The sequence below is a fragment of the Nicotiana tabacum genome, unplaced genomic scaffold (assembly GCF_000715075.1).
Source record: "Nicotiana tabacum cultivar K326 unplaced genomic scaffold, ASM71507v2 Un00373, whole genome shotgun sequence".
NCBI lineage: Eukaryota > Viridiplantae > Streptophyta > Magnoliopsida > Solanales > Solanaceae > Nicotiana > Nicotiana tabacum.
In genome coordinates this window covers 42529-58153 of record NW_027438610.1, presented here as the reverse complement: position 1 = coordinate 58153, position 15625 = coordinate 42529, and the positions used below count along the sequence as shown (strand labels likewise).

At 37.8% G+C, this 15625-nt stretch overlaps 1 pseudogene; it reads right to left on the bottom strand.

Moving 5' to 3' along the window:
- Window positions 1-3516: 3516 nt before the first annotated feature.
- On the bottom strand, window positions 3517-12457 carry LOC107809329 (acyltransferase Pun1-like; annotated as a pseudogene).
- Window positions 12458-15625: the final 3168 nt, after the last annotated feature.

The window sequence follows — 15625 nt, the reverse complement described above, 5'->3', positions numbered from 1 at the left end:
CACAAAAATGTGCAGCAAGTGTAGCATGAGTATATAATCAACGTGTACCCAGTAAGTATCTAGCCTAACCCCGGAGGAGTAGTGACGAGGAGTCGACATCGACACTCACTAGTAGTCCAATAACATTAGGTACAGTAAAGAGATAAGTAAATATGAGGCATAGTAAATAAATGAGGTAACCAAGTAAAAAATCACGTGGTACAAATTTTTCCTTTTTACGAGGAACTCAAGCTCTCCATTAGAAATTCCCTCCTTAACCGGAGCATATATATAGATATAGTGCATCTCATCAGGTAGATCGTCATAACTCAAATCGGGAAAACTCACAGATACACTAGCTTCTTGTCAAATATTACGCACAAATCTACGAGGATATGATATAGGAAATGCCGAAGCGTACGACCCAATCCAACATAAATATTTAATTTGTGCACTGCCGAGGGTCGAATGGCCCGAACCATAGATACATCTATTAAACTGCCGAGGCGAACAGCTCGTTCCAATGAGAGTGTGGTACATAATTCCTGCCGAGGTGAACGACCCAATCCCATAAGAATATGGCACATAAATCCTGCCGAGGCGAATGACCCGATCCTATTAGAATAAGAAGTTTTGACGGGTCCTTGACCCCACTCACGAATAAACGTGTGAGTTCTAATATTTATTACAAAAACCTTTCGATGAGGTGTATATATATATATATCACGGAAACATACCGTAAGAGGAGTAAAGTTATTCAGTGACTAATCATAAAATCGTGAAGTCTCTACAATAGCAAGTCTAGTCTCAAAGTAGAAATGTAAAACAGAGGAATTTAATAGGCGAGGAAATTCTCAAATAGTGCAGCTAAATCATGATGTGAACCTAAACCTACCCGGACAATAACATGAATGTAGCTACGTACGGGCTCTCGTCACCTCGCGCACACGTAGCCCCTACAACAAGTAGCACACATCAATATACAACACCTTAGGGTATTTTTCCCCCTCACAGAGTTAGACACGAGACTTACCTCGTATATATAAATAAAAATACAATATAATAGTTCTGATTGCGTCATTCTCATGACATTAAACTTCCTGACTGATCAGTGGTAACTGCCCGACAGGTCGTAGTGCGGTGGTAAATGCATGACTGCTCGGCTGGCCGTAACTCGGTGGTAAATGTGTAACTGTCCAACCGACCGTAGCTCGGTGGTAAATGCATGAATGCCCGATCGGCCATAGCTCGCTGGTAAATGATGATGCACGACTGCCCAACCGACCATAGCTCGACGGTAAATGAAGATGCACGACTGCCCAACCGACCGTAGCTCGGTGATAAATGATGATGCATGACTGCCCGACCGGCCATCGTTCAGTGATAAATGATGATGCATAACTGCCCAACCGGCCGTAGCTCAGTGGATGCATGACTGCCCAATCGGCCATAGCTCAGTGGTAAATGATGATGCATGACTTCCCAACGGGCCGTAGCTCGGTGGTAAATGAAGATGCATATAATACTACATTATGAACATTAACATCTTTATTGAATGTCTCAATAGAGAGTTAGGAACATACTTAGGCATGCTTTGAATATCATTTTATAGGAATGAATAACATAGATATTTTTAACTAGTAAGAGTAGAACTATTTATGAAATACTATTACGTTTACATATCGTTACTTGGATCATGCCAAAAGAAGGAAGGATTAGCCTTAACATACCTTTAGTGATAACTTTATCGAAGGCAACGAACTTGGTCTTTTTTACACGTAATCTCAATAAGTGAAAAAAAAATCAAATCCTTTAACTAGTTACACCAGTAGATAATTTCACTTGTTAAATAATAAGGATGCCTTCGTTGCTGCCATTTTTGGTTCATTGCAACATATACTTTCTAAAGAAAAATTTGCTACTTAAAGAAGATTCTCACTTTAAATTGTTTCCACTTCTTAGCATTTTTATGTTATTTTGTCTTAGTAATAATGTAAAGTACATGTAGGTCCTACTTTTTACCTAATTTAATAACCCTTTGGAGTGGATGAGTCATAGGAAGTGATACTAATATACAACCCCTTTACTAAGTATCATTCCCTTATCTAATCCATTGATAAGAATGTCCATTTATTAGGTGGGACCTACTTAGAATAACAAATTAGATTCCCTATCCCCTTAATCTTTTCTCATCCAAACAAATCCATGTATAGTAATAAAATTAGGAATTAAAAGTCCTTGTCTCATACTTTCAAAACTATTTAATAATCAACTCATCACATTTATATTTAAAGAAAATCATAAGTGCTTTATAAATTTAAACTATACTAATATATCATAAACATTATGACATCTAGAAAATATATGTTATAAAATTATAATTTTTCCATCCAAATGTCAAGAGTATAATTTTTGTACTATTAATTCTCAATATGGGTAAAAATAACTTTTATTATGAGAAAATAAATTCTAGAAAGGATATAAACATAACTTTTCTTATGAGGAAGAAATTTCTTTTCTTATAATACATAAAATATTATTTAAAAGTTTCCTCATATCATGTGTTTAACTAAAACTTATCAAAAAGTATTATACTAATAACTTTTGAGAATCATATTTATCCAACATTTACAAAAGAATATTTCACTTAAAAGAAAGTACAATATCAAAGCAATATATAACGTTTTCGAAATTTAATAAACTTGCGGGGTCTTACATCTATAACTTCATGTACGACCTTAATCTCTTCCAACTAATATGGTTTTACTACGATGCATCCAAACACTAAGGTACGAGGTATTACATCCTTCCCCCTTTAGCAATATTCGTTCTCGAATGTTTAAACTTGTAAGATGTACATGACATACTCATCAATTATAAATGTACATACCTCCCGGGCTATATTCCAATGAAACAAATATCGGGTTCTCAATAAGTGAAAAAAAATCAGATTTTTTAACTAGTTACACCAGTAGATAATTTCACTTGTTAAACAATAACGATGCCTTTGTTGTTGCCATTTTTGGTTCCATGCAACATATACTTTCTAAAGAAAAATTTGCTAGTTAAAGAAGATTCTCACTTTCAAATTGTTTCCACTTCTTAGCAACTGTACGTTATTTTGTCTTAGTAGTAATGTAAAGTATATGTAGGTCCTATTTTCCATCTAATTTAATAACCCTTTGGAGTGGATGAGTCATATGAAGTGATACTAATATACATACAGATATATGACACCTTTACTAAGTATCTTTTCCTTATCCAACCCATTGATAAGAATGTCCATTTATTAGGTGGGACCTACTTAGAATAACAAATTAGATTCCCCGGCTCCTTAATCCTTTCTCATCCACGGTACTTGACCTCTAATACGGATCAATTTATATTCATAATAATTTTAAAAACATATTTTTGTTATGAAAAAAATAATTGAGCCCGGGCGGAAAAAATTAAATCAAAATTTCCGAGCGAATTCGATCGGTATACTTGAATTTTTTTAACTAAACACTTTTTTTGGTAGATAATATGCAAGTGTGATCAAGTCTTGATCAAATATTGACCAATGAATAACCTAGTAGTAGTAGAATTTTCATCTTTTTCTTCAAATGGTAATTTTCCTTTTTTCATGGAATCTACTATTTCTAAGACCAGTTCATTTTCATCAACTCGGTCTTTCTTGTACGCTACCTCAACTTCCTTCCTTAGATTATGCATCAATCTTGGCAACTCAATATCTTGCGTAGCTGCTGTGGAGAACGTGGAAACGAGATTTCCAATTGCACTTCGTCCGAGACGAGGTTTGATCATCGTACGTACATTTAAGTAGTGAACCAACTTAGATGAATGTATATTTGCAGAACTTGATGCTGCTGCCTTTGTTGCAGATCTGTAAAGAATTGCACTAACAACTTCAGCCCGTGTTGGGTTCTCTACTCCTAATTTAACTGCTATCTTCAATCCCAAAAAATGTTACTCTTTTTTTGCAAGAAAATTTTATTTAAGTAGGTGACACATTTAAGAGTACCTTTAACAAATACATTCAGACCTCTCTACGACAACATCGTCGTATAACAACCATTCACTATAAAATACAAGTTTCTTTTGAAACTAATTTCCATGTTATATTATACCATATGTTCTTTATAACAATATTTTGTTGTAACAATCAAAAATAGCTAGTGAACTGGTAGTAGTATTACCTTAGTTCGAAGAGCATCCAATTTGGCGACTGGAAAAATGAGTCTTTTCTGTACGCACTCACTGACATTAGACATAATTTGTGGAGCAATAAGAGGACCATTTAGTGAAGAGAGAATAGAATCTCCTACAAATCTAGGAGAGGAACTACGAATCTACGATCACGAGTGACATTAGCCCAATCATTAAGGAAATTACTCACAGAGCAACCATCACCAATCTTATGCGATAAACATGCACTAATGGCTATTCCCCCACAATCAAACTTACTGTGATGACCCACAGGGTTATCTTATGATTTAGAACTCGAATCTGTGCTCTTAAGCCTTAAAAATTTTATTTTTATCCTCCTCGATTTACGTACGCAGTCCGGGCAGGTTTTCGGAAAGCTTTTATGTTGAAAACTAATGAAAATAATTTTTTTTGCGTTAAAAGTTAATTTTAGTTGACTTCGGTCAACATTTTTGGTAAATGGATCCGGATCCGTATTTTGAAGGTCCCGGTGGGTCCGTATCGAATTATGGGACTTGGCCGTATGCCCGAAATCGAATTCGGAGGTCCCTAACTTGAGTTATGAATTTTTGATGAAAATTAAAAGTCTGAAAATTAATTATTTTTAAGAATTGATTGATGTTTGGCATTGTTAGTGCCGGGTTCGTATTCTGGTTCCGGAGCCCGGTACAAGTTCATTATGATATTTAAGACTTGTCTGTGAAATTTGGTGAGAAACGGAGTTGGTTTGACGTGATTCAGACTTGTTCTTGAGAATTTCATTCGATTTGGTGCTAAATTCGGAGCTTTAGGTCTTATTTTGGAGATTTGATCATGCAAGCTTGTTCGTATGATATTTTTACACTTGTGTGCATGTTTGGTTTGGAGCCCCGAGGGCTCGGGTGAGTTTCAGATAGGCCACAGGATGTTTTGGACTTTTGGAAATCTGGTTTTTCTGCAGAGTCTATGTTCTGGCATGTCCTTCTTCGCGTTCGCGAAGGTACTCTCGCGAACGCGAAGAGTAAACTGGGCAGCTGAGGATTTCTTCTTTGCAAACGCGAAGCAATGAGGGCATTACCCTTCGCGAACTCGACAAGCCCATCACGAACGCGTTGCGTTAGGCACTGGGGAGGGGCAGACAACTTTTTCTTCATCGCGAACGCGAACAATGACTCGCGAACGTGAAGACAACGAAACGGTAGCCTACGCGAATACAATCACTATCTCGCGAACGCGAGGGCTTGGCAACCCATAAACTTCGCGAACGCGACAGTGCTCTCGCGAACGCGATGAACACTGTCGCCCAGCACTTAATAGAACCCAAAAACGGGATTTTTTTCCAAAAACTCTTTTTTCTCAAAAACCAAACGGCGAGAGGCGACTTACAAGAGTCATTTCTTCCCCGAATTGTTGGTAAGTGATTCTAAATCATTTTCTTTCCATTACCCATTATATTTCTTGAATTTTCAACCTAAAATCTAGAGTTTTTATGGTAGAATTAGGGGTTAGGCTAGAAACTAGGGTTTTCGGGAATTTGAGGATTTAGACCTCAATTTGAGGTCGGATTCCAAAACTAATTACATATTCGGTCTCGGGGGTGAATGGGTAAAAGGATTTTGGTCCGAACCTTGAGTTTTGCCCAAGCGGGCCCGGGGTCGATTTTTCGACTTTTTGGAGGAAAATTTGGGAAATTTAAATTATGCAATATAATTTATTTCCTTAGCAATATTTGATATTATTGAGTCATTTTTGAATAGATACGGGTGATTTGGAGGTGAATTCCAAAGGAAAAGCTGTAATTGAGAATTAAGTGGCCTTCAGAGCGAGGTAAGTATTGTGTCTAACCTTGACTTGAGGGAATTAGGAACCTTAGATTATTTGCTAAGTGAAATTCATGTGACCGGCGTATATGTGAGGTGACGAGTACTTATGCGCCGCCAATTTACCTGTTTTCCATGTTTCTTTGTTTTTCTTATATTGTCTCATTCCTATGCCAAATTGCTACGTGTTATACTAGTGTTGTTCAATTTTTCGTTCTTATCATGTTTACGGATTTTCTGGTGATAATTGAGTTTTTATTTCAAAGTTGAGATTGATATTATGGAACCAAATGTTGAAGTAAGGTTTGCACTTGTTATTCTATCTCCCTATTGTTATTTATGCATTGCATTATGGTAAGGGAGAGTGTTAATGCACGAAGGGTGATGCCGTGCTATATTGTGAGTGTTAATGCATGAAAGGTGATGTCATGCCATATTGTGAGTGTTAATGCACGAAGGGTGATGCCGTGCCATATTATGAGTGTTAATGCACGAAGGGTGATGCCGTACCATATTGTGAGTGTTAATGCACGAAGGGTGATGTCGTGTCATATTATGAGTGTTAATGCACGAAGGTTGAGTTCAGTTGCTTTCTTGGGTCACGTTGTATCAGCAGAGGGTATTCAGGTGGATCCTAAGAAGATTGAGGCAGTTAAGAACTGGCCTAGACCCATATCAACTACAGAGATCCATAGTTTCCTGGGTTTGGAGGGCTATTACCATCGATTCGTGGAGGGGTTTTTATCCATAAAAGCCCCGTTGACCAGATTGACCTAGAAGGGTGCCCCGTTCAGGTGGTCAAACGAGTGTGAAACGAGCTTTCAGAAGCTCAAGACAGCTTTGACTACGACACCGGTATTGGTGTTACCCATAGGTTCATGATCTTATATAGTATATTATGAAGCATCTCGGTATTGATGCAGGGTGGCAAGGTTATTGCATATGCTTCACGGCAGCTGAAGGTTCACGAGAAGAATTACCCTGTTTATGATCTAGAGCTGGCAGCCATTGTTCACGCGCTGAAGATTTGGAGGCACTATCTTTACGGTGTGCCATGTGAGGTATTCATTGATCATCAGAGCTTGCAGTATTTGTTCAAGCAGAAGGAACTCAATTTGAGGCAGAAGAGGTGGCTGGAGCTATTGAAAGACTATGATATCACCATAATGTATCATCCCGGGAAGGCCAATGTGGTGGCCATGCTTTGAGTAGAAAGTCAGTCAGTATAGGTAGCCTTGCATATATTCCAGTTGGTAAGAGGCTGCTTGCATTGGATGTTCAGGCCTTGGCCAACCAGTTCGTGAGGTTAGATGTTTCTAAGCCTAGTCGTGTTCTAGCTTGTACAGTTGCTCGGTCTTCTTTATTTGAGCGCATCACAGATTGGCAGGATGACGATCCTCATTTACTTGTCCTTAGAGACACAGTGCAGCACGGTGGTGCCAAGCAGGTTACTGTTGGAGATGACGGAGTTTTGAGGATGCAGGGTCGTATTTGTGTGCCTAATATGGATGGACTTCGTGAGTTGATCCTTGAGGAGTCCCACAGTTCCTGGTATTCTATTCATCCGGGAGCCGCCAAGATGTATTAGGACTTGAGGCATCATTATTGGTGGAGGCGAATGAAGAAGGACATAGTTGCCTATGTTGCTCGGTGCCTAAATTACTAGCAGGTAAAGTGTGAGCATCAGAGACCTGATGGTTTACTTCAGAGGTTAGATATTCCTGAGTGGAAGTGGGAGCGTATCACTATGGATTTTGTTGTTGGACTCCCACGGACTCAGAGGAAGTTCGATGCAGTTTGGATTATTGTGGACAGGCTGACTAAGTCAACGCATTTCATTCCTGTGGCAGTTACCTATTCCTCGGAGCGGTTGGCAGAGATTTACATTCGTGAGATCGTCCGTCTTCACGGGGTGCCCGTGTCTATCATTTCTGATCGAGGTACACAGTTTACCTCGCACTTTTGGAGGACAATTCAGCGTGAGTTGGGTACGCGGGTTGAGTTGAGCACAACATTTCATCCTCAGACAGACGGGCAGTCCAAGCATACTATTCAGATCTTGGAGGATATGCTCCGCGCATGTGTTATTGACTTTAAAGGTTCTTGGGATCAATTTTTGCCATTGGCAGAGTTTGCCTACAATAACAACTACCAGTTGAGCATTCAGATGCCTCCCTATGAGGCATTATATGGTAGACGGTGTAGGTCGCCAGTTGGGTGGTTTGAGCCGGAGGAGGCTCGGTTATTGGGTACAGATTTAGTTTAGGAGGCCTTGGACAAGGTCAAGATTATACAGGATCGACTTCGTACAGCTCGGTCCAGGGAAAAGAGTTATGCCGACCGTAAAGTTCGTGATATTGCATTCATGGTTGGAGAAAGAATATTTCTTCTGGTATCGCCCATGCCGCATAACCCATCGCAGACCCAGCATAAAAAGTTTCAGAAAGGTGTTCTATGGCGCATTATGCAACCGCAGAACAGGTCTACAAACAACAGACTGGTCGCAGAGTGGGGCATATTTGCCTAGTTCCGAAGGGCCATTATGCGGCCTATTTTGCGGACCGCAGAAGCGTTATGCAGTCGCATATGCGACCGCAGATCTGTGACGGGGCTTTATTTTTCTAATTTTTTTTACCCGACACTATTTTGATTAAAAACCCTTGGGTCTCATTTTGAGAGAGAAATATAATATTTTAGAAAGAAGGGAGAGTGTTCTAAATAGAGTTCTCAATTCTTATTTGGGAAGAAGGGCAAGTTGAGCCCTAGGTATATCCAGCCATTTGAGATCCTCAAGAGAGTGGGGGAGGTAGCTTATAGACTTGCGTTACCTCTAGGGTTATCCTCAGTTCATCTGGTATTCCATGTGTCTATGCTCCGGAAATATCATGGTGACCCGTCCCACGTGTTAGATTTCAGCTATGTCCAGTTGGACAAGGATTTGACTTACGAGGAGGAGCCGGTGGCCATTTTAGACAGGCAGGTTTGTCAGTTGAGGTCAAAGAGTTACCCTTCAGTTCGAGTGCAGTGGAGAGGTCAGCCTATTGAGGCAGCAACTTGGGAGTCCGAGTCCGATTTGCAGAGTAGATATCCCCACCTTTTCACCAGCCCACGTACTTTTCTATGTCCGTTCGAGGACGAACGGTTGTTTTAGAAGTGGAGATTATGATGACCCACAAGGTCATCTTATGATTTAGAACTCGAATCTGTGCTCTTAAGCCTTAAAAATCTCATTTTTACCCTCTTCGATTTGCGTGCGCAATCCGGGCAAGTTTTTGGAAAGCTTTTATGTTGAAAACTAATGAAAATACGAATTTTTGCCTTAAAAGTTGATTTTAGTTGATTTCGGTGTTTTGACGGTTTGCGTGTGCAACCCCTGATCCGTGTTTTGACGGTTCCCGATGGGTCCGTATCGAATTATGGGACCTGGGCATATGCCCGGAATCGAATTCGGAGGTCCCTTGCTTGAGTTATGAATTTTTGATGAAAATAAAAAGTATGAAAATTAATTATTTTTAAGAATTGATTGATGTTTGGCATTGTTAGTGCCGGGTCCGTATTCTGGTTCATGAACCCGGTACAGGTTCATTATGATATTTAAGACTTGTCTGTGAAATTTGGTGAGAAACGGAGTTGGTTTGACGTGATTCAGACGTCCAATTTAGAAAATAGAAATTTTAAAGTGTTCTTGAGAATTTCATTCGATTTGGTGCTAAATTCGGAGTTGTAGGTGTTATTTTGGCGATTTGATTACGCGAGCAAGTTCATATGGTATTTTTAGACTTGTGTGCATGTTTGGTTTGGAGCCCCGAGGGATCGGGTGAGTTTCGGATAGGCTACGGGATGTTTTGGACTTTGGAAATCTGTTTTTTCTGCAGAGTCTGTGTTCTGGCATGTCCTTCTTCGCGTTCGCGAAGGTAGTCTCGCGAATGCGAAGAATAAACTGGGCAGCTGATAATTTCTTCTTCGCGAACGCGAAGCGATGGGGGTGTTACCCTTCACGAACGCGACAAGGCCATCGCGAATGCGTAGCGTTAGGCATTGGGGAGGGGCAGTCAACTTTTTCTTCATCGCGAACGCGAAGACCAGGGAAGGGTAGCCTACGCGAATGCGATCACTATCTCGCGAACGCAAATGCTTGGCAGCCCATACACTTTGCGAATGCGACAGAGCTCTCGCGAACATGATGAACACTGTCGCCTAGCACTTACCATAACCCAAAAACGGGATTTTTTCCAAAAACTCATTTTTCTCAAAAACCAAACGGTGAGAGGCGATTTTCAAGAGTCATATCTTTCCCAAATTGTTGGTAAGTGATTCTAAACTATTTTCTTTCAATTACCTATTACATTTCTTGAATTTTTAACCTAAAATCTAGAGTTTTCATCGTAGAATTAGGGGTTATGGTAGAAACTAGGGATTTCGGGAATTTGGGAATTTAGACCTCAATTTGAGGTCGGATTCCAAAACTAATTACATATTCGGGCTTGGGTGTGAATGGGTAAAAAGATTTTGGTCCGAACCTCGGGTTTTGACCAAGCGGGCCAGGGGTCGATTTTTCTACTTTTTGGAGGAAAATTTGAGAAATTTAATTTATGCAATATAATTGATTTCTTTAGCAATATTTGATATTATTGAGTCATTTTTGAATAGATACGAGTGGTTTGGATGTGAATTCCAGAGGAAAAGTTGCGATTGAGAGTTAAGTGGCCTTTGGAGCGAGGTAAGTGTTGTGCGCGGCGTATATTTGAAATTCATGTGAGCGGCGTATATGTGAGGTGACGAGTACTTATGCGCCGCCAATTTACCTGTTCTCCATGTTTCTCTGTTTTTCTTATATTGCCTCATTCCAATGCCAAATTTAAGTAAGGTTTGTACTTGTTATTCTATCTCCCTATTGTTATTTATGCATTGCATTATGGTAAGGGAGAGTGTTAATCAAGAAGGGTGATGTTGTGCCATATTGTGAGTATTAATGCACGAAGGGTGATGTCGTTCCATATTGTGAGTGTTAATGCACGAAGGGTGATGTCGTGCCCTATTGTGAGTGTTAATGCACGAAGGGTGATGTTGTGCCATATTGTAAGTGTTAATGCACGAAGGGTGATGTCGTGCCATATTGTGAATATTAATACACGAAGGGTGATGTCGTGCCATGACATGCGAGTTAATGCACGAAGGGTGATGTCATGCCGTTTCTATTGATTTTATGGTGAGATTGACAGTAAAAGCACGAAGGGTGATACCGTGCATATTTCCTTAATGTATTCACTATTCATGGTATATTGACTGCTCCGGTGATCATTCTGTTGTAGTTCTTTATCTTGTATTCCCCTCAGTATGTTTTCCCTCCCGACATTTTCTGTTTAGTTCTTCATTTTTGTTATTTGCATATACACTGTTAAATTGTACAGGTTGATTTGTAGGTGCCTTGCCTTAGCCTCGTCACTACTTCGTCGAGGTTAGGCCCGACACTTACCAGTACATGTGGTCGGTTGTATTGATGCTGCACTCTACACTTTCTGTGCAGATTTTGATACCGGCTCAGGTTGATCGAGATTTGCTACTGGTCTGCTGTTAGGAGACTCAAGGTAGATCTGTCGGCGTTCACAGACCTTGAAGTCCCCATCTATCTCTTATGTCCTACTATTTTCTTTCATTCAGACAGTTGTATTTCTTTCAGACTATTACTTGTAGTAAATTCTAGAATGCTCGTAAATTGTGACTCCAGATCCGGGTGGTAGTAATTAATACAGTTTTACGATATATCGCACTTATTATATTTCATCTTAGTTAGTTATTGTTATTTACTAAATGAAAATAAGGAATTGGTTTAACGATTTTCTAACGTTGGCTTGCCTAGCAAGTAAAATGTTAGGTGCCATCACGGTCCCGTCGGTGGGAAATTTTGGGCCGTGACACTTAATTGAACCACAAGTAAATTACCACCTTAATAATTATTCTTCCAAGGCAAGTCCTTTGGAAAAACTATACTCTCTGCATCAGTTGCATGAGGATGGTTAAGGATTTCAGACATGGGACAATTTATTTTAACACTCAAGAACTCAGCTCCCATGTCATTACACTCAGCAGTAGCATTGTCTCTCAATATTCCTGCGTAAGGATAGTAAGAGACTAGAGTTTGTGACAGAGATGTCTGCAACAAATCAGCTATGTGGGAAAGATTAGAATTGTTTGACTCTTCTCTTTGCGGTTTAGGGTAAAACAAGGCCACAGGAATATACATATTACTGACGGACTGATCGACGAAAGATAGCTTGTGAAGTCTAAGTGTAGAAGGGGTGAGAGTAGAAGGTTTGATGAAGGATTTGTCACAAATAGAAACAAGTGATGGTGATGATAATAATCCCGAAGCGGCCATGATATGATTAATGAACAAATAACACTACTTCAATTCCCTAGCTTTATGCGATACTCCTATATATCAATTAATTGCCTACGCCATTTTGATGCATAAATGGACACATATATATACACAAAATTGGAAATTAGTATGACACTATGACTATATACACGCACACATGGAAATACCAAGTATCCGTGACGAAACCAAAAAATTCAATAAGGGTGTTCAAATTTTGTTTTAATCCATAATAAGTAATATTTTACCTTATATGTGGTATAATGTTTCGGCGAAGGGCGGTCAGTTGACCAACCCTTGGGCCAAAATGACATATTTTTGTATTTATTATTATTGTAAAATTAAATTTTATTTTATTATTAATTAGATAATTTATAGCCGTACAATTTATGACTTGTTTTAAATTACAAGTTTCTTATGTCCTTATTGTTTTTTTAACTTTTGAATCTAAATCAAACATTGTCACACTAAATGGGACGACGAGAGTACTACTATAGACTATAATCACAAACCAAGATAATTGGCATGTTTGGATGGTTGTTACATATCATTTCATAATGTATCATATCGTATTATATTGTATTGTATTGTACTGTTTGATAAATACAATATTTGGATAGACTGTATCGTTTGATATCGTTTCATGATATCACGCACTAGCAATATGAAAAATAAACTTGAAATATTATAAAGAAAAATTATGACACGAGGTAGAATTATTATATAAAAAGATAGGAAAAAGGAGAAAATAAGATCATTTATTAATAATAAAGGGCGAGATGAGAGAGAAAAAAATAAGGTAACGACGCGACCAAATCAAATCGGTCGCTACATAAAGTGACACTTTTCGTCGTTACATAACGATAGATTAATACGATACAATAAATTTTTTTTGGAAAACATATTGGATTATGGAGAAAAAGATTTAGATTAAGGCGTGTCAAGAATACTGTCCTTAAGGATATTTTGCCCACACCGTGATAAATATTATTAGGCGTATCCACAGAATTCAATAAACTCTTCTAAAATAACTAGGAATAGAAACAACAAAGATTAACGAGGAGAAAACCCAAAACAAAAAAAAAAGAAAGAAAAGTTTTTAACTCAGTTCCCTCCTTCCAACACGAAGACAAAGAGGTATAATATAGTCTAAAAGAGAAGTAGACTATCTGTTCCATATATTACATACTATTCAAAGAAGTAGACTATCTGTTCCATATTAAGACTATTCAAAGAAGTAGACCATTAAGATTTAATTAAATTTAACCGGAAATATAGACTATTGAAAGAAGTAAACCAGAAACTTTTAAGCCATAAAGGCTATTCCAAAATACGTTAAATCTCAAGCCATTAATATTGGTCCATTGACTTTTCGATACTAACGTACAAATCCATACTAATGAGCATTCAATTGTATGATTTATTTTGTTCCAATTGAATTCAAAAATAAATTAATTTTCTGTTACAAATATATTCAAAATAATTACTATAATAAAAACTCATTAATATAATATTAAAAAAATGAATCTAGAAATAGTTTTAGAATATTTCTTTTTGAGATATCAAATTAATTTTTCTATCAATCCTCCACATATCTTAAAAAGAATATTAAAAAAATATATATAGTGAAATAAAATTTTTGTTGAGTTTTCACAAATAGGAATAATGCGTGAATCTGGTGTCTCTTGGACTATGAACCAGACCTAGATAAAATAAGATTAAACTTACAGAACAATTGGTGAAGTTAACAACGTCTATGAACCAATAATTCTTTTGTAAGTTTAGTGTCTTATCTATCACATTATACTTGCACACACTTTGTTGTTTGTTGCGGTTTTGCGCTAATAGGCCATGCGAGTGCCTGGTTTTATGAGTGCTCTAAAAATTTTTTGCCATAAATTTCATAGGAGCGGCCCCACTCCACACTCATATAGGTCCATCCAACAAGTGTATTCTGCAGTGCAATACACCACTTATAAAAAGCTATGGATTATTGGATTAAGAGTTTAATAACTGAGCCTCCCATTCCTTGCAGTCTTCCACTATATACACACACCATAGGAAAGGACATAATTTAATAGTGCATATTTAATCAACTAATGACTTGTTATTACCCATATGAATATACTTCATAGGATCTCCAATCACATAGGTTGGGTTACCATCATTGTTGATATAACTCAAATTGGCAATTGTCCCATTCCCCTCGATGTTTCCGATATTAATTTTCTTCCCAAAGGTATAGTCCAAGGATCGGCCAAATTCACTTCGGACTTCACTTAATCTATGAAAATAATTCCATCTTTCAGCAGCTGCTTTATCATATTATGTCTCAATCCAATATGTCTACTCTTCTCATTAAATGATTTATTTTTAGCAATGGCTATTGCAACTTGACAATCACAATGCATTGACACAAAAGGTGTCGGTTTTATTCCTAGTGGAATACTTGCCAAAAGGTTCTTTAGCCACTCGGCCTCATTGCCCGCCAATTCCAGTGCCAAACTCCGATTCCATGGTAGATCTAGCTATTATTATTTGTTTAGCTGATTTTCATTCCATAACACCCCCATCAAGGGTGAACACATAACCACTAGTGGATTTTGTCTTATCTGAATCATAGATCCAGTTAGCATCACTGTATCCTTCTAATACAGTGGGAAATCCATTATATTTTGATACCATAGTTCATGGTACCTCTCAAATATTTCATTACTCTTACTAATGCATTCCAATGATCATGACTCGGGTTATGAGTATATCTACTCAATCTACACAAAACATATGTAATATCAGGTCTAGTAAAATTCATCAAATGCATTAGACTACCAATAATTTGAGCATATTTATTTTGATCTACAACATCTCTCTTTTTCTTTTTTAATTGACTACTAGCATCATAAGGAGTGCTTACATGTACCACATCAAAAGTGTCTATTTTTTAAGAATTCTTTCAATATAATGTTCCTGAGTCAACATCAAACTATTGTCATCTCTTATAATTTTCATGCCTAGAATAATGCTAACCTCTCCTATGTCTTTCATCTCAAAATTAGAAGACAGAAAAAGTTTGGTTTTGTGTACCAAATCAAGGCTAGAACTAAAAATAAGCATATCATCCACATAAAGGCAAATAATAACACAAGTACCATCTACACATTTTGTATAAATATATTTATCTACTTCAATTGATGAAACACCATCATTAATCAATACTTAGCTTGATCAAGTTTTTCATGCCACTGTTTAGGTGTTTGCT